The sequence below is a fragment of the Cupressus sempervirens genome, chromosome 2 (genome assembly GCF_028749045.1).
Source record: "Cupressus sempervirens isolate cs-2001-9-10 chromosome 2, ASM2874904v1, whole genome shotgun sequence".
Classification (NCBI taxonomy): domain Eukaryota; kingdom Viridiplantae; phylum Streptophyta; class Pinopsida; order Cupressales; family Cupressaceae; genus Cupressus; species Cupressus sempervirens.
In genome coordinates, this window is record NC_143119.1 from 774,429,520 (window position 1) to 774,450,820 (window position 21,301).

The 21,301-nt window shown below is 36.8% G+C and overlaps 1 protein-coding gene and 1 long non-coding RNA gene across 6 annotated transcripts in view; one reads left to right on the forward strand and one right to left on the reverse strand.

The window, feature by feature from the left end:
- Positions 1-17,625, forward strand: part of LOC149575764 (uncharacterized) — a 197,121-nt gene extending 179,496 nt beyond the window's left edge. For 2 of the 4 annotated variants that reach the window (XR_016360226.1, XR_016360227.1), the window contains exon 4: positions 17,157-17,625. This is a non-coding gene — a long non-coding RNA (uncharacterized LOC149575764). The remainder of the gene's footprint in view (positions 1-17,156) is intronic. The other 2 variants (XR_016360228.1, XR_016360229.1) reach the window with 2 other exon arrangements.
- The window catches only part of NSH3 (inosine-uridine preferring nucleoside hydrolase family protein), a 238,367-nt gene that overhangs the window by 194,922 nt on the left and 22,144 nt on the right, over positions 1-21,301 (reverse strand). Inside the window, exons 1-2 of one of the 2 annotated variants that reach the window (XM_089815551.1) lie at positions 14,567-14,703; positions 14,324-14,378 (exon numbers count right to left, since the gene is read on the reverse strand). The exons of the other annotated variant lie outside the window; for it this stretch is intronic. The gene's annotated coding sequence lies outside the window, so the exon portion shown is untranslated. Of the gene's footprint in view, positions 1-14,323; positions 14,379-14,566; positions 14,704-21,301 lie in introns of those variants that run through there. 2 annotated transcript variants of the gene reach the window in all.

Sequence of the window (21,301 nt, forward strand, 5' to 3'; positions counted from 1 at the left end):
AACCCTAGGCGTCCCTGTTTAGGGCATTTTCGTCAGCAGAAAAAAATACAAAAAATTCAGACATTGAAATCGCAGTCTCTCAGCTACCTGGTACAGCCAGCACAGGGTTGCAGATTTGTCACAGTTGGAGGGCAGTTTGGACAGATTTGAGGAGTCTTCTTCATCAGCTTTCATCAGCAATTAAGGCAGCGTCTCCAGGTTTTTATACATTGCTTAGTGATTGAGTTTTGTTGCCAAAAATTGCACAGAATTGCATATATATATATAGTTACTGGTCAATCAGTCCAGAATGCGTTATAATCAGTCATCATTGTAATTGGATTGATGCATTGTAAGGTTTTGTTATTGTCCTAGGTTCATTGTAATGGTCCATATCAATTCAGAAAACAGTCTTTATAATCAGTCATTATCATTTATGATCTGCCATTGCATAGCTGTGACAGTCCATTAAAATCAGATATTGTAAACCAGTCATCTACCATTCCAAATCTGAACAGTGATATTCTTTCAAAGCATTGTATTGTCTTATGCACAAAGGTTGATATGATGTAAACTGAATTACTTGGTTGTGACAGTCTACTAAGATCTCATATTCAGTCATTGATGTACACAGTCCTTACAATCAGATTGCATGCATTGCTAGGATTAGATATAATGGTTTATATGCTGTCCTCAATCCATGTTAGTATTCACATACAAACCTGAAAATTGTCATATTTTAAATATTGTTATTGTTATCGTAAATTACATGCCAAGTGTTTGATAAAATTCCTAGTTCATTCTGAGGGTTTCAGTGGCCTTTATAGTAAGGGTCCTTACAGTGGTATCAGAGCCAAAGTCCTGCCATCCTGTGGAGGTTTTATCGGGAATTTGGAACAGCTGGGAAAGTGTTTGACGAAATGTCAAAACACTAAAATCAGAGCATGCGACAAAGGCATTATAATTTCCGCAATACCAAAGCAAGACAAGATAGGACTTCAGACCTGCAGAGCGAACAGTCTAGCTCATCTATCCAGGTAGACATAGAATCCAGTCATACAGACACAGGGGAGGTATTCTTTGATCAAGACTACGACCACAATATGGATAGAGGCGGGAATGCCGGTCCAGATCAGCGAGAGGAAAGATTTTTACAGTTATTAGACACCTTGGCACAGGGACAGCGATTAGCAGAACAGAGAGCACAGGAACAGAACCAAAGAATGGAGCTTATGATGCAGATGATGGCTCGACAAATGGGGTTGAACGCTAACATAGGTGGAGGAAATAATCAGAATGGTCACAATCAGAATGGGAATAATCAGGATGAGATACATAATGGAGGCGAACAAATTGGGAACAATTTCGGTCATGCACCCCAGCAAGCTAGGACAGTGAGTTCGAGGCCTATGATTCCTACGTTCCTTCCTAGGGCTCCAGAGCAGCCGGTACCAGAACCCCAGATCACTGACATACAGGATCAGCTGAGGAGAGATTGGGAAGCAGGAGGTCCAGATTTTACAGCTGCAATCACCTTCAGAGAGTATATGGATGTGCGGATGAAGCATATGCCCTGTGGACAAGACAGGACTCAAAGCTATGAGCTACGAAAGAAAGTAGGAAAACTACAGTTACCATATTATGATGGCTCGGGAAAGTCTACAGCAAGAGCTTGGGTTCAAAAGCTTGACACATACTTTCAATTGAACCCTATGTCCGAGGAAGAAGCTATTAAGTATGCAGCAATTCACTTGGATGGGTTAGCACACGAGTGGTGGCATCATGGTATGGTCACTATGGGTCATGCACACATTACTTCATATGTGGAGTTCACGGAGAGGCTGATTGAACAATTTGATAAGAAGGATCCAGAACTCCATTTCAAGGAGTTAGCTCAGCTTAAACAGTGGGGATCATTGGAAACATACATTTCGGAGTTTCAGAAACTTGCAGTGTTAGTAACAGATGTATCCGAACGGAGGCTATTGGTTTTATTTATGGATGGGTTAGTTGATCCGTTGAGAGGGTGGATTAAAGCTCTCAACCCTCCCACTTTGCAAGAAGCCATTAAGAAAGCTCGTGACATGGATTCCGCTTCAGCTTCTAAAAATAAATTTCAGGCAAAGAGTTTCCCTTCAGGAAAAGATAAGGACAGGAAACCCTTTCATAGAGAGGCGCAGCTACCAAGGGAGGAAAGTAAGAAACTGGACAAGGAGACACTTAATGACTTGCGTAGGAAGAAGTTATGCTTCTATTGCAAAGGACCGTATGAGTACGGCCATGACTGTCCTATGAGGCCAAAAGGGAAGGCCAACCGGGCAATGTGGGCTTATTACGAAGAATCAGATTCAGATGGTTCGGAACATCATGATGAGGATCCTGATGAAGCAGAGGGAGAGCAGGAGATAGGCAGTGCAGGGCAAAAGCAGGAAACAGAGCTACATTTACAAGAAGCACGACTGTCTAGTATCCAGAGAGAGGGGTCTTTCAGACTTCGGGGAGTCTTGGCTGGGCAGAAGGTTATTACATTGTTGGACACAGGTGCCACACATAATTTCATTGATGTACGATTCGTGGAGAAGCGTGGACTCATTACTGAGGAGTTCGAGGGACTAAGAGTCAAGGTAGCTGATGGGTACACTCTTCGTTGTGACAGGATGGTACGAGATCTACCTATGCGCCTGAACAACTATGAGTTTAAGGCGGACTATCATGTGGTCAACATGGGTGACATGGACATAGTACTTGGAATGCAGTGGCTACATTCATTGAAGGTGGTTACTCTGAGATTAGAGGATATGGAGATACAATTTGAAATGAATGGTAGGACTCATGTGCTAAAGGCTATCCGTAATGGAGGCATCAGGACTATCTCATTTAGGCGGCTGGAGAGATTAACTAGGCATAATGATATAGAGTGGGCAGCAGTTTGTACTTTGATACCTACACAGGAGGAGCAACATAAGGCGGAATATCATCCTGATATTCAGAAATTGAGGATTAAGTACGAAAAGGTATTCAGTGAGATTCCACCAGGCAGGCCACCGGATAGAGGCATTGAGCATATTATTGAGCTGGAGGAAGGTGCTAAACCTATCATGATCACACCATATCGACATCCAAAGCGACTCAAGGATGAGATCGAAAGGACCATTGAGGAGTTGCTAGCTATGGGGCACATCCGACCAAGTAAGTCACCTTTTGCATCTTCTGTTGTTTTGGTAAAAAAGAAGGATGGAACGCTTCGGATGTGTATTGATTACAGGGCATTAAATAAGAGAACCATTAAGAACAGGTATCCTATTCCTCGCATTGATGAATTGATAGATGAATTGCATGGGGCTTGTTATTTCACGAAAATTGATTTGAGATCAGGATATCACCAGATCAGAGTCCGTGAACAGGATATTGAGAAAACTGCTTTCAGATGTCATTGTGGGCACTTTGAGTTTGTAGTCATGCCTTTCGGCCTGACCAATGCACCTGCCACTTTCCAGTCCACTATGAACAGAGTTTTCCACCATCAGTTGAGGAAATTCGTGTTGGTGTTTTTTGATGACATTTTGATCTATAGCCGATCATGGCAGGAGCATCTAGAGCATTTGGAGACAGTGTTGAGCATTCTACAGAAGGAGTCCTTGTATGCAAAGGAGTCCAAATGTGACTTAGGGATGACCGAGCTATTATATTTGGGACACATCATTAGTGCAGATGGAGTGCGGATGGATCCTGAAAAGATTCGCGCCATTGTTGATTGGCCTCCACCAGAGAACCTTACACAGTTGAGGGGGTTCCTTGGTTTATGTGGTTTCTATCGCAGGTTTGTCAGTGGCTATTCGCGACATGCAGCTCCCATGACAGATCTACTGAAAAAAGGGGAATTTGTATGGACTCAGAAGGCACAGGACTGTTTTATGAGATTTAAGGAGATAATGACTACATGCCCAGTTCTAGCACTACCTGATTTCACGAAGCCATTTGAGCTTCAATGTGATGCATCTGGAGAGGGAGTAGGTGCTGTACTTATGCAGAATAAGCACCCCATAGCTTATGAGAGCAGGAAACTCAAAGGACCCGAGCGTTCATTCAGTATATATGATAAGGAGATGTTGGCTATCATGCATGCTTTGGCCAAGTTTAGACAATATCTTGTGGGTAGCAAGTTTTGTATTAAAACTGATCATAACAGTCTGAGGCATTTCTTGGGACAGCGAGACCTGAATGATCGCCAACAAAAGTGGGTAAGTAAGTTGCAGGCATATGATTTTGACATCTCATATGTCAAGGGAACTCAGAATGTTGTTGCAGATGCTCTATCTCGAAGGCCACACCTCACTCTTATGGTTCAGATATCAGAGGATTGGCGACATTTGATTATAGCAGAGTATGCCAGGGATACATGGGCCTCCGATATAGTAGAGGGAACAGTGATTGATACCAGATACACACTTGTAGATGATTTAATCATTTACAAGAACAGGATTTACCTAGTCCCAGGATCGAAGGTTAAGCGACTGATCTTGAGAGCATTTCATGACTCACCGACAGCAGGCCATCCCGGGTACTTCAAGACTTACAGATCGGTTCGAGAGCGGTTCACTTGGAAAGGGCTGAAAGTTGATGTTTTGCAGTATGTTCGAGAGTGTCTTGTTTGCCAGCAAAACAAACAAGAACACACCTATCCGGCAGGGCTCTTACAGCCACTTCCGATCCCTGACAGGAAATGGGAGTGCATATCCATGGACTTTATCACAGGTTTGCCCAAGGTACAAGGACGGGATTGTATTTATGTGGTGGTAGATAGATTAACGAAATATGCTCATTTCTTTCCTGTCACCACTACACACTCAGCAGCTCAGGTGGCAGAAGTTTTCTTTCGGGAGGTTTTCAGATTGCACGGATTGCCTCAGAACATTGTGAGTGACAGGGATAGCCGTTTCATGAGTCACTTTTGGCAGGAGGTATTCCGGTTATGTGGCACGGAGCTTACACCCAGCACTAGCTATCACCCACAAACCGATGGTCAGACAGAGATTGTGAACAAATGGGTGGAAGGGTATTTAAGGAATTATGTAGCAGCTCAGCAGCGAGCTTGGGTCAGATGGATATATCTCTGCAAGTATTGTTACAATACTACATATCACCTCACTATACAGATGACACCCTTCATGGCACTTTACGGTTATGAAGCACCTAGCTTCTTGGATTTGTTATTGGGCGACAGCCGGGTACCCAGTGCAGGTGAATTATTACAGGAGAGTAAGGACATAGTTGCTACTCTCAAAGATAATATTGCGAGAGCTCAGAACCAGCAGAAGCAGTATGCAGATCAGAAGAGGACTGAGCGTAGTTTTGAGGTAAACGATATGGTTTATCTCATGTTGCAGCCATACAGGCAATCTACTCTTAAGAAGAGTGGTGCAGAGAAACTCAAGCCACGCTATTATGGGCCGTTCAGAATTATCAGGCGAGTTGGTGAGGTGGCTTATGAGTTGGAGCTTCCCGCAGACAGCAGAGTGCACAATGTGTTTCATGTGTCACGCCTCAAGAAGGCTTTGGGTCAGAATGTGGTGCCTTCTGCAGTATTACCTCCTTTAGATGATGAGGGAAAATTGATTTTAGTACCAGAGTCCATCCTGGAAAGCAGAGAAAAGCAGCTTCGCAGAAGAGTGATCAGAGAATACTTGGTTAAGTGGAAAGATCTACCTGTTGAGGATGCTACTTGGGAGGGGGAAGCTATTTTGCAGCACCCGGCGTTGAGATTGCTTGAGGCCAAGCAATTTCAGGAGGGGCGGACTGTAATGTCCCCTCTTTAGTTCGACATGGCATTAAACATGGATTTGCCTATCCCAGACTCTCGTAGGCAAATGGTGTGGAGAGAGAGTCAATGTTGCGGATCAGATGGTCATATTATGCTTTTGAAGAAGTATTAAGAGGTTTTATTTCATTATTATGTGTTATTGGGGCCTACATGTTATAATTTTAAGTTGAGTTGCACTTTTTATTTTTTAAAGTTACTTTATTATAAAAAGTGCATTATAATGAGAGTTTATAAAGGATGTTTCTAGAAGTTCTAGTAACTTCTTAGAAAAGTAAATAAATAGAGGGCTGGGCCTCTCATTTGGACATGCTGGGATTTGAGATTTCTTCTACTTCTTCATTGTGGAGCAATTTGTAGCCTCTTGGGTCTGCAAATTATTCGATCTTTGGGAACGAATCACTCCCTTGGATTGGCGACTTTGAGGGTGTGAAATATCACCTGAATTGTTGCAGTTGAGGAGTTGGTATTCAGCCATCTCATTTGAACTTCATTGAGAAATTGTTTGAAGGGTTTATTTTGATTGGAATAAGGGTTTCAGATTTGCCCTAGCATTGGTGAAGCATGTGACAAGGGTTTGGAAGCAATTCAGCATTTTTCTGTGAAGTCCATATCTGGGCCTGCGACACACATTTTTGCTCATATCTTCCTATCCCTTTGGAGTTCGATTTTATGCATTGGAGGGGTTATATATTAACCCTAGGCGTTTCAGATCATACCAAATTCGGCACCCATTACCAAATAGATTATTTTATAGCAGGGCCGAACATAACAGGGCTGAACTAGGGCACGGGTTACAAATTTGTTCGTATCTCACAAACAGTTCAGAGATTAATTTTATGCCTTTGGGAAATCATCAAACAACCCTAGGCGTCCCTGTTTAGGGCATTTTCGTCAGCAGAAAAAATACAAAAAATTCAGACATTGAAATCGCAGTCTCTCAGCTACCTGGTACAGCCATCACAGGGTTGCAGATTTGTCACAGTTGGAGGGCAGTTTGGACAGATTTGAGGAGTCTTCTTCATCAGCTTTCATCAGCAATTAAGGCAGCGTCTCCAGGTTTTTATACATTGCTTAGTGATTGAGTTTTGTTGCCAAAAATTGCACAGAATTGCATATATATATATAGTTACTGGTGAATCAGTCCAGAATGCGTTATAATCAGTCATCATTGTAATTGGATTGATGCATTGTAAGGTTTTGTTATTGTCCTAGGTTCATTGTAATGGTCCATATCAATTCAGAAAACAGTCTTTATAATCAGTCATTATCATTTATGATCTGCCATTGCATAGCTGTGACAGTCCATTAAAATCAGATATTGTAAACCAGTCATCTACCATTCCAAATCTGAACAGTGATATTCTTTCAAAGCATTGTATTGTCTTATGCACAAAGGTTGATATGATGTAAACTGAATTACTTGGTTGTGACAGTCTACTAAGATCTCATATTCAGTCATTGATGTACACAGTCCTTACAATCAGATTGCATGCATTGCTAGGATTAGATATAATGGTTTATATGCTGTCCTCAATCCATGTTAGTATTCACATACAAACCTGAAAATTGTCATATTTTAAATATTGTTATTGTTATCGTAAATTACATGCCAAGTGTTTGATAAAATTCCTAGTTCATTCTGAGGGTTTCAGTGGCCTTTATAGTAAGGGTCCTTACAAGGAACCACCAAGCTATCTTAAAGCTATCTGCCATAAAAATTCTCCAAGTTTTGGGTTGAGGAATAGGTGCACCCACTTAGGTCCTACAGAGCCTAAAGTGTAGGAGAATAGGATCTTCATTGATCATTCTCATTAGTTGGCCAAGTTGAGTTGGAAGGTTCTAGAATTGAGTAGGTAGGCTCATAGGATTTCCAACCTGTTAATTTGGGCATCAACACTATCTTGGGGCGCAGAAGAATCCCACCAAATGATTCCATTTGCTCACAATAGTAGAGTTGGGCAAGTTGATTGATAATATGGAAGACATGGACAAGCACCAGTCCTACTTAGAAATGGTTGTGGGTATCATAACAACACCCACGGTGGGTATTCCAAACGTATTGTGGAGGAGAGGGATTTTGGGTGCCAGATGATGAAGGATGTAGTCTTGTGGACCTGGATTCCCCCTCTCTCCCAAATTTTGGGGAGGACCTGTTCACCTTCAACAAGTGTGATGCGGAGGAGACTGCACGGGGAGCGGCTCACCAAAATTGTGGGACAAATTGCCCTGTCATTGCAAGGGTTGTGCATACAAAATGCATCGTATGGTGACAAAAGGCAGCACTTCGTCCTCTAGCTTGACCCACTCTAGGTCTCAAAAGAAGGGTGGGTAGTGCAATAAGCATGGCAATAAACAAGCACATTTGGCATAAACTTCACATGGCAATGGTGTTTCTCTCGACCAAGTAGCTGGTTTAAACATTTAGTTTAAGTATATGTTTAGGTTGGAGAGCCTTGTTTTGGTTTTGTGAGGTTAAAACCCCACATTTGTACTCTCCCTACTAGTGTTTAGTTATAAAGTTCTATGAATGGTCGAATTATGTAATTGGTAAAGTTTAATTAGCAGATTTTGATATGCTCTGGCAGGTTTTAGTATTTGGGGTCCTTTTTCAAGCTCCAGTGTGATATTGTATAAACTTGTGTACACTCTTTTTTATTAATGCAATGGGAGCTGGCCCTTCCAGCAATCTATTTACCAAAAAAACATCGCCTTAATATATTTCCATCTTAGTTACCTAGTCCTCCCCTTGGCCCTTCGAACCAGGCAAATTTCAAACCAGTTCCCGGTTCTGGTTCTGGTTTCCTTTTGGGTTCCACTTGGGTTTGAACCCAAGCAGGTTGGTTTCTTCAAGACAAACCTAGGTCAAATTAGGTCAAACCTACATAGACCGAGTGTGAACCAAGTACAATTCCATTGGGAACTATTAATGTATAGATTAGTTGAACATAAATTATTAAGATTTATTAATGAATCTTGTGTGGATATTTATGTTATTCTAATATGTTTAGATATTCAAATATATATATATATATATATATGTATATATATATATACATATATATATATATATACATATACATATATATATATATATATACATATATATATATATGCAAATATAATTACAAACGTATATGAATAAACTAATGTTGTCAACTGTCTTACTAACATTCCTACCGCTTCATAATTCTCCGGACAGGATTAGAAAGGTATTGGGGGTGACTATTGTGTCACGCCCGATAGACGTGACTCTAACATGAGTCACGCCTATCGGTCATGACCCGTGGTCAACTCTCCCACATATATATACTTTACCTCCACTGATCTTTAAGCACAGTGAACACGTAATTTACTAAGTCTTCCAAGTGCATATCAGCAAACATATTTCTGCTTTTCTTGATCTTCATCCAATCATATATTCAATTATTATCTTGAGAAATGATTCAGAATAATATTTCTCATATAGTCTGATACACTAACAAGAACATTCTATAATTTAGTGCAAAAAACAATTATTACAAATTTGCATAAAGATTAATCATTACAAACATAAATTTCTGAAGTTCAAATATTTATTACATCAAATTAAACTATCCCTCAAGATTTCTTCTAGTGAAATTTTTATATCCAATTGTTGATAATAGCCCCTATGTGAATAATTGGAAGCTCTATATTGTGATTATCATATTTGAAACAGTAAACAACATCTTCAATAGGTGAGGCGAGTTGCAAGCTACTTAAATAGTGTATTTCATGTAGGATATTAATTACAAACAAACAAGCTCTTTGTACAATGAAAAGTAATAAGCGTTGGACATCTTGGAAAGCAGGAATGTTAATAGTGCAGTTGATCCCAATAACATTGATAATGTGTGTGAATCAACTAATGCCTTTAATGAAGAAGAAGAAGATAAAGATTTAGATAATCGATTAGACGATTGAAACTAAGCCTAAAGTTTTAACTATTGAAAGTCTAGACAATGATACTTAAAATCGATATTATTTTAATATTTTGGTGTTGTTAATAGATATGATGCTAAGATAACAAGTTTATAGTGTTTTTGTTGTTTTTATGGTACAATGTGGCATTCTAATCTTAAATTCATTTTTCTAGGCTGCACACACACACACACATATGATTTTATACTAATGAATCCAAACGAGCCCAAACCCCATTTCAAGATTTTGACGTACCAACGAACTGGTTCTTTGAACCCAAACTCAAACCAATAACTTAGATTTCCATGATATATGATATCCCATACATGTTATTGGACACAAATTGTTGTGCCTAGATGATGCTATGTGTTGATGCACTATATCATGCTTATGATTCCATATCTATGTTCCTTAAGCATGTTACATTGTAGGATTAGATGTTGTAATGGACACCCAAGAATGCCCAAAAGCTGAACCAAAGCTGGAATTATATTAATTCTAAAAATGCTGCAATCAAGTACAAAGAGATGTATTCCAAAGGCCAAACCCTAAGGGAATGACGTCTAGAATGTTACAAGAGAGGATGAACGTCCTCTAATGCCAAGAAAGATATGTGATTCACACATCCAAACTCTTATCAAATGCAATTCACAATCATCCGATACAATAATCCCATGCTCAACAATGAGACTTTCAGCCCTATTTATCCTTTTCTTCATCCTTCTGGAAGGAACTAAAACATTAATTAATTTCAAGGACTAGAAGCTTCCTCCTTCCAATAATTAATGCATACCCTAAAAACTCCTCCTTGGAAATAATTAATTAAATTGAGAGGCTTTCGTCCTTCCAATAATTAATACATACCCTAGAAGCTACTCCCTTGTAATTAATAATTAAATTAATTAAATACAAAGTCAACTTTAAATTGAATGACTTTATAAGAAATTAATTTAATTTTTTCTTATCCTCCACTTAGACTTTGGAGAACGTGAAGGCCAAAAGATGGGATCATTACAAATCCGCCCTCCTTGAAATTGCTTGTCCTCAAGCAATTAAGTAACATAATGGACTCCAACCTCCACCTGGATCCCAATATGTGATATCCATATGGAAGTTAAACCAACTGCAAACCCGCATCATCAGGACCAACCCCTGTAGCCTAGCATTCAAAACTTGTGCTGATGAAGTCAGAATGTCACCATAAGGCAACTCCATAGAAGATCTATGAAACGTCTTCTTCCCTTTATCCATCCACATAATATATATTGGACTGGAATGCATATTATCACCATCATGCATTGAAAAAGATGTAGTTGTAGGTGAACCATATGTACTCATGCTAACTGTATCAACAATAGGTGTTGCCGCATCGAAATATATGGACATAGGAACAACATTAACTGCTGCAACAGAAAACTGAACTAAATTTGTAGTTGATGAAAACTCATAATCATTAACATGTGTGGCTTCTTTAGAAAATACATCAACCACTGCATTTATACCATTAAACTCCTCATTGGATGCTTCAACTGACATAGAAGTGGTTGCTGATATGATAGTATCCTCGCATTCTCCTAATTCCACTATTGCTACATCATCATCCCCTAACAAGGCTTCATATGTGGTCTCCTGACTTTGCACACATGTCTCTACTAACTCTGTCGAAATGCCCACATCATAGTTGGCTGCCTCTATACGTGTCTCGATCCCACCTGAGAAATCGACTACCTTCTGCTCTGGAGTAACATACAAATCATCAATGTTGATGCCCATCTGTTTAGCCATAAGTTGCAACATCATATCCATTCGCCTATTCTGCTCCTGTTGCATACGTTGCTTCTTCTCTAATGTACCCAATAACTGTCTGAGCATCACATCTTGATCTGGACTAATATACATCTTTATCCGGCTATCAATATGATCTCCACAGGATGGCAGGACTTATAGCTCTGATACCACTGTAATGGACACCCAAGAATGCCCAAAAGCTGAACCAAAGTTGGAATTATATTAATTCTAAAAATGCTGCAATCAAGTACAAAGAGATGTATTCCAAAGGCCAAACCCTAAGGGAATGACGTCTAGAATGTTACAAGAGAGGATGAACGTCCTCTAATGCCAAGAAAGATATGTGATTCACACATCCAAACTCTTATCAAATGCAATTCACAATCATCCGATACAATAATCCCATGCTCAACAATGAGACTTTCAGCCCTATTTATCCTTTTCTTCATCCTTCTGGAAGGAACTAAAACATTAATTAATTGCAAGGACTAGAAGCTTCCTCCTTCCAATAATTAATGCATACCCTAAAAACTCCTCCTTGGAAATAATTAATTAAATCGAGAGGCTTTCGTCCTTCCAATAATTAATATATACCCTAGAAGCTACTCCCTTGTAATTAATAATTAAATTAATTAAATACAAAGTCAACTTTAAATTGAATGACTTTATAAGAAATTAATTTAATTTTTTCTTATCCTCCACTTAGACTTTGGAGAACGTGAAGGCCAAAAGATGGGATCATTACAGATGTTATGCCCTTTGTCATGCCTGCATCCTTATCCTATTTCTATTTAGATGATCCTTCTCTAGCCTTTATGGTCATCCTTATCATCTACCTATTTTACAAAAAACATCATTGTAAATGCCTTCATGCTTATTTCCTAAGTATATGCTTGCATGCTTCTTATCTAGCATTTATGGTTATTCTTGTTTTGTCATTTTCCTATGATAAGAGCAATCCTTTACACATGCCTTGATAATCTCTAGTTCATGTGCTTCCATGCTTATCACACAATGGGTAACTTTTTCTATTTGGTATGCCATAAAATTTCTCCTCTACCAATTCCTTCCTTGCATCATGTGCATTTAACAAATGGATGGAACACATATCATCACTCTTCTTCATGAATTTGAATGCAGTGGCATAACCATGACAGTTTCGATCAAATCTGTGGTATCAAATTGAATATAATTAAATTCACAAGTGAAAAACAAAGTGCCCACACATTTAATTTACTTAGCTTCTATATTTACTTCACCATTAGTTAATGCATTTAGTTTTTGTTTTTTATAATTCCAACTCATAAATTGAAATTAAACATTTTATAAGTCAATAAAGGTTCAAGGTAGTGGTCAACTCACAACATTGCCATAGCGGCAACCAAGGTTCCACTACCTATTGAGCAACTGAAGTTTAAAACCATGTGCACCAAGGTTCCACTACCTATTGTGTAACTTAAGTTTAATACCATGTGCACCCGTTGGAGTAAAATGCATGTAGAATGTGTGCCTGCTTTATGTTATTATGCTCATAGAGTACGGGCTTCCATTGGGTCATTTGGTCATTAGGATTATAGGTTTAAATGAGATGAAACAAGAAGTCTAAAATAGCCTCAATAGTAAAGCTATTAAAACAAGTTTCCTTCACAAGAATTCTCTTTACACTAAAAGCAACATTAAATTTCAAATTTCTTAAATAGAAAATAATTAATTAAAAAAATTATTTAATTTATCTATATATAACTAATTAAAATCCCACATCTCCAGCAGGTAAAAAAGACTTTTATTTGACCTGTATGTAACTAAATAAAATTGTTTTAACTAAAGTACTCCTTTTTTGAATGAGCACTTTCTACCAGTCAGCTTTTAGGGAATTTTAGATGAAAACTACCATCATACAATTTTCACAGCTCTACTAATGTTTCAAAGCTCCACCCTTTCTTTATCGGCCACCTGTAGAGATACAGAAGTATTATTATTATTTTTATTATAGAAGTAATGAATGTAGAGATAGGCATTGGAAAAGTAGAAATTACTGTATCTTCCACCGACTTAAAAAAAACCCGTTATGGTTGATAATGATAATAATAATAATAAGTAGGACGCGCAATACGCATATTTCTTGGATATTATAGTCAAATCATCTGATGCGCTTCGCATAGCTGGCGCATGTCTGTATTATTATTTTTAAATATTCTTCATATTTGTTTGGTCATGATCTACTTTATATTTTATTCTAAGCATTTATTCCGACTGTAGTAACCATTTAAAACAACTTCAGCTGTTTTCACTAGGACTCATCGCCCAGCCATGTTTTAAAAGCTCCGGAAGGTGCGCTGGAAGGCTTCTGGATTTTTAACTGCGCATATGTTTTAAAAGCACTAGAAAGAACAAACTTTTGTTGTTACAGAGCTTTGCCGTGCCAATTAAAAATGCACTTTCGAATTCGTTTTGTTTCTCGCCACGCTGCAAAATTCCTCTCTCAGAACTGCTTCATGCAAATCAAGCAGCGAGAAACAAAGTAAATGCAACTGCGTCATCAAAAACAACTGAAAACCCCTGCATATATTTGACGCTGTGGAAATCATTTTCCTGTATTCATTCCTAGAGTGAATGTAAAATCCTTGCAAGGTGTATTCTGCAACTTGTGATATATTTGTAATATATCCACAGGAAACATATGTCTTGCTTAAAACTACAGATTCCTTAAACAAAGTGGGGAAGCTTTCGTATCATATCAATTCAATGTAAATTCTTAAACCAATGGAGACCAACGCATGTTGAAAATTGTTATACCTGCTTTAAAATGTCCACTTTGAATCAATTTCAACGTACACAGATTTCCTTCAGCCTAGAGCGAAGCAAAAACAGAAGCTAAATATTGTTATACGCGCGAATATACGTTAGGCAATAGAGAACATAATGAAGGCTAGAAGGAAGCAAAAACAATGCTAAAATGCCACAAAACACAAAATGATACTGAAAATTACGAAAAAGCAAGCACATAAATTTACATGTATGTACCTCTACTAGACGTACCTTCTCGAAAGCTGAGAAGGCTGCTGCGAGCGCCATTATAAACAAATTTAAACGCAGCTCCAAATCATCTTAATCATGGAAGACACCAAACAAAACTTCTGTTCTCTTTTCCACCTTTTCCTCAGATGCGATGCCGACTTATTTGTCAATCGAAAGTAGGCAGTTGCGAATGAGAATAATGGCATAGACAAAAACCAAAAAAAGGAGCGATTTAAAAACTCTTGCAAGATCCCAAAATCCCAAAGTTCAGCAGGGAGATCTTCACTCAGGTGCATTTTGTATATTAAATTTGACTTGCACTAAATAATCTTCAAATCTTTTCCAAATATTTGACTCCAATTTTTGGATTAAAGATTATTAAATTACAGAGAATAGTTTTTCTGTGCAGCACTTCCGTGGCAATATTGAGGGTAAAAGGTGAAACGTGCGAAAACTCGAATGTTCATGCTCTTGAGAATGTTAATGCCGCCAATCGAGTGGGTCCTACCTTTCCCTATCCCACACCTAAATAATGCTTCATTCTGTTTTTACTTATCCCGATCAAAGTCACCTACAACGGATTTGACATTTTCATTTGGTGGAACCCTCTCTCTACTTGTGGTTTTATATGCACTGTCGTTTGTTTCTAAAATTAGATACTTTCGGTCAGTGGTTTGATAATGGAGTGAAACAAACGATTTGACCCATGTGGTTTACACAAATTATTAACATTTAGCATCTGTTTCGTATAAAAAATTTGGGCAAGGACGGCAGGTTGGGGTTTTGGGTTTTGGGTTTTTATGTTAGATTTCAGAGATAATTTGGTTACTTGAAAACATCTAGAATATAAATGTGGACATAAAAAATGCTTATTATATTAATGAAGACAATTCAATTAGGAACATGGTGATAAAGCATATCTTGGGGCTGCTATTTAAGATAAGACAAGGTTGTTAGTAGCACATTGCGAATAGGGTCTTATCACCTCATGTGTTAGACAGGTAGATGGAAGAGGCCCAAAGAGGCTTGGGAGGAGAGAAATTGTATGTTTTGTAGGGTAGGGGCAATTGAAATGGAATGGCATTTTTTCTTAAATGCACAACATATGACAACATCCTAATGTGCTATGATGTCATCTTGAAGGCGAATAACATGCATAGTTTATTTGAAGCTAACAAGATCAAGCAAACTGTTGGACTTTTCGCTAATATCCATAACAAAAGATTGGAAATGGAAATAAATGTAGAAATTGCTTAGTGTTACGGTCCTTTGGTCCCTTAGACTACTTTGGTCTTGTGGACGTCATAAAAATATTCATTTCATTGCATCTAGTTGACGTTCATAAAGGTGAAGCATTAGGACTAAGAGGTCACACATCCAAGTACCTACTCAAGCACAAGCACACTCAAGTACCAAACCTCCTCCATGGTTAAAATGAGACTTCCCAAGAGGTCACCAATCCTAGTGACTACTCCAACTCGACCACACTTAACTAGAGAGCTTCCTCCATGGTTAAATCTGAACTAACCAAGACGTCACTCATCCCAGTACTACAACTTGAGCACACTTAACTGTAGAGTTTTCTCCATGGTTAAACCCACTCTCCTTGCAACCCCATGGATGGGTGACCCCCCAAAAAATCCCAATACTTCTCATTGTAAACATCTCCTAGATGTAATGAATGCTAAGTGTTCCATTCATTCTCATAAAAAATGAGTTTGTGCTAACCACTTAATCATGAAACATGGGTCAATGAATCTAATAACGACATCACAATTTGACTTACTCTGAAAATATCTCCTTATTATGATATTCTTAATTTCATAGACATTACAAATCATTTCACTTATTGGGAAAGTATTACACGCTTCAATTTATTTTGCTGACAATTATCGTATTCAACCAAAACTTTGAAAATATTCCTGTACGATCTTAACAAACCCCCACATGCGAAACAATGGGCGATGAAGCCATGTTCAAGGCTCATCATGTGACAGGAGATCTGGTTCAGAGGTGATGCAATCCAGAGGTTTACTCTGTCTTTATACTAACCAATCCCTGCAATCGAAAGATTTGCTCTGTCATTATAGTAACCAATCCTCATTTCGCCCTTAATAAAATCGTGTGTAAATCGGATCGTATCATTGTTGTAGACTTCAAGACGTTTTGCCAACCAGGCAGATTGATTTATAGTGATGGCTTGCCACAAAAGTCTCTTGACAGGACAAAAGTAAGTGTACCTTCAAACCAGCTATCCCCAAATAATACAACTCCTCGTCTTTTTCTGAATGTAACCGTGAAAAAGAATAATGGGTCCAACTCTCCCACTCCCCTGCAGCCGCTAAAGCACAAGAAGAAAGGCCTTTAAGGCAACTAACATTGCAGATTCCAACGCCCACGTTTCGCTTGGAGATTTTTCTCACGAATGACTTCCAGTTCCATAGCGTGAAATATTTTAAAGGGCACCAACAAATATAGAATTTTGGACCTGTCCGGGCCTCATTTGATGGCTACAGTTTCTAAGGAATGGAATAATGTTTCTTTGTCTTGTATAGCTGTCTGCGAATAATTACATCGAAATAAATGCATATTGTTTCTTTGTCTTGTGCAGATGTCTACAGATAATCATATTCAAATGAATGCAGCCTTCAACACCCAGATATCAAATTCTGGGCTTGACACGATTCCATTTTTCTTACTCAGACCCAATTGTGTGCCACTCTTCTCACTTTTACTATGGCTCATGAAATGCAACTCTTTTTCGAATCTTTATTCTTATATTATACATGGGCGTTTGTCTTATTGCAGGCAAAGAGCCAGCTTCCAATTTTTTAAGTTTATCTTATGCTATGGGACCTATGAGTTTTTTTATTTTATGTAATCTATGAGTTGTTCATTTTATTTTATCAAACAAGAGCTCTGATGGAGCTTGAGTCCTGCCTTTTGTCAAAAACAAAAAAGTAGATTTATGTGATGGTTAAATTATAGTTAGTAAATAGTTAAAAAGCACAGTAACACAACTCTTACACTAAAACTTGTCACATGTAAATTATACTAATTGCAGTTGGAACAACCGTTTATATCTCAACTAATGGCTTGTAGAAGTTAATAAACATTGTTTCAATACATAAGCAACTCCAATGTCTCCTTAAAATGAAACTTCTGAGTTCTTAGTCCTTGCCTATTACTAGACATTTTCTAGTTTGGAAAAAACTAGCTTCAATATGATTTTAATTTTTGATATGAATCAATTGACTTTCGACTAAGAGTCATATGACTCATTAAGAATATGAGTAATGATGATGTATTTGTGATAGGTTTATTTTTTATTGTTAAAATCTAATAGATTTATAGAATATTGAGATAATGTTTGAGAATTTTTTGTAAAATGTTTAATGAAAAGATAAAAAATGTATATATAAATAATAATAGTAATATCTTGATCAAAATTAATATAAGTTATAGTATCATAATATAATTTTTTTGTTTGTTAAAAATAACAAACATATATCTTTTTGGCTAAATCTTCACCCCCTCAGGGGACGTGCTGCACCCGATCCCTTCAATCTAAAATTTAAAAATAAAAATAAAAAATAAAAACAAACATATATCTTTTGACCTGAAATGCATATACTAACTTAAGATATATTATAAATAAAAAATCTAATCTCTCATTTTCTTTTCTTTTTAATAAATTATAAATATGAATGCAACTACATTTTTTTAATGTTACATTCCCAATTCACTATTATTGTATTAAAGTAGGTTGTCTAATTAAATTGATATTAACAAAAATATATATATTAATTACTTTAAACTTTTAAAAATTAAATTTATAAATCATAAATATCTTCATCCAAACTCATTCTATTACAATTAAACGACGATTGGTGTTTTTGAATCAGATAGAAATTGAATACACTTTATATTTAAATAATTTTATCTTCTTTTTGGAAAAAGACCGATTAAAAAACAAAAGGGAGACTGCTAGAAAAAATCAAGGTCTTACAGGCCAGAATGTTCTGTACAAAACTTATCAATCTCCACACTCCTCAAACAACAATCTATTGGCAGCAATTAATAAGACCGCGAGTCTAATATTTTAAAATAAAAAATAATAATATTAATGAATTTCACTTTCGAGATGTTTTCTTAATTTATGATAATGATCCAAAGTGTTCAGATTTAAAATATATGCGTAGCTCGGGGCCGACATAGAGACTAATATAGTCACGCTATATTTTGGTCGCAGACTATTTTGTTTCTTGGTTCAATTCGTATGATTCTTTGCTTCGTTGGTTCAGGGAATCATTTTTGGCAGAGCACCTCGAATTCGGAAAAATTAGTGTGCGTTCAGCGTTCCCAGGCGGAGAAGAAAACGAAATATGTAACGATTGGTTGGACATGGCTCGTAGCCCAAAAAAATCATTATAACACTTGCTAAAGTTGTACAAGATATTAAATGAAGTATGACAAATTCAATAACTACATACTTATCCTCTTAATATTTTCTGTATTTTCTGGATTCGGAAAATAGCAATTATACTCAGGAAAATAGTCCTCCACCAATCAGTAAGAGTGTATTTATTATGATAAATGAATTAAAAAAAATTCAATCTAAAAAAACTTTAGAGAAATGATGCATGTTAGGAAAAAAATTAATAAGTGGAGGTGAAACGAAAACATTAGTTCCCTCACTTATATAAGGCAGGGACTAATAAGGCTGTGGTTTGTGAGTGAAGTTAGATTAGATTTATGGTCGAAACAAAATTGAGAAAATGAATATTCAGCACCTCTTGATTCTTAAAAAATATTCAATCTAAAAACTTTAGAGAAATGATGCATGTTAGAAAAAAAATTAATAAGTGGAGGTGAAACGAAAACATTAGTTCCCTCCCTTATATAAGGCAGGGACTAATAAAGCTGTGGTTTGTGAGTGAAGTTAGATTCGATTTATGGTCGAAACAAAATTGAGAAAATGAATATTCAGCACCTCTTGATTCTTAAAAAATAATTTTAAGGAGAAAAAAATCTACATCTAAAAATCTATGATTTTTTCTAACAATCATAATTTATTTGTTGCTATTTCAATTTAGGTCTTTTTATAAGTTTATGCCATACCTTCTTTTTAAAAAAAATTAAAAGAATATATTTATTAATATTTTGTTATTAGATAAGTAGATAAATATTGCATATAAGTATATAAGTATATTGTATGTGTATGCTTTGTTTTCTAATTTTATGAAACTAATAAAATGGTATAAGTGAAAGTTAATATTATTTTTATTTTAACCTTCTTACCACAATTTTCTTAATGTACACAATCCTTTTAAAAAATACGAAGGCTTTTATAATATACAATACATAAAATATAATCACAATGTTATAGTCCCAATTGTGTCACCCAATGATGAAATCATGTAAGATTGTATCAACAAATAAAACAATTATAAAAGGTGATCAATAAAAAAGTCTCTAAGATTTGACACAAGATATCTTGACCCAATCATTGATCGTATCACATAATCAAATCAATATTTGTTGACATCGTAACATTGACTAAGAGCCAAGCATTTTCAAACTTCTCATTTATTATCACTTGTCCACCTTAAATTATTAGCAAATTCATTCATACGCCTTATTATTTCCTTTTTCTATTCATATCCACTATAGACCCATTACACCCTTACAAACTCTTTGTCAACCTAGTGCTTTATCCCCTAGACTATTCCATCTAAAAACAAGATTTATAGAACCCAAGAGACTCTTTTGGATTTGATCGCCTACAGACATAATTAGTAGCTAACTCTTTGAATACCTCAAACACTATTAATTTGCCTCAAACAGATGTGATTATCACTGCACACTCATTGGTATGTGACTCAATATCTAAGAAAATTAACATAGATGATACTAGGCAAAGAACATACACAAAATCACCAAGACAGTGTATTTACACTACAGAAACCATTCAATAGGTAAAAACTCCAACAAGACTAAGAAAATGCCTCTCATTCCACTATCATGGTCCAACTCCATAGATTTAGTCACTTCAAGAGTAGTAACAATGTTTATAGAGAACTCGTCGTTAGGATTGTAATGTCCCTTTTCTGAGGTGTACACAGAATTATTTTCCTCATGTGAAATGCACTACTAAAACACCACTCCTTTTAGTCCCTATGTTTGTACAGTGAGGGAGGAGAAGTGATCATACAACTCAAGTAGGCAGGTTGTACGATGGGATGGATATGTGATGGTCGTACGGTTATAAGAAGGGATGTCGTATGGTTAAAAGGTGTAGTTGTATGATGGAGGTGAAGGATGGTGTACGAAGGTGGTGGAGTTGGTAATCGTGTGGAAGGAATGAGGTCGTATGGTAAGGGGGGCTAACTAGGTCATATGGTGTTGAGATGGTCGTACGACATACTAATGATGACCATACATGGGGTGAAAGTCTAAGGTAGTATGGTATGTTGGAAAGGGATGCCTGAAGGGAGGGATCGTATAGGTGATGTGTCATGTCCCCATTTTCGGAGGCAGTCTGATTTAATTAATTTAATTAATTTGGTTGTCCAAAATAATGAATATTTTATGAGGACGGCTAATTAATTATTTTAATTAAATATATAAGTGATATTAAGTTAATTATTTATAAAGTTATCAAATAAATAAATATTAAAAGATAACTTTATATTTAATTAATTTAATAAAGTGACTTGAATTATAAATTTTTTTATAAAGTCACTTAATAGATAA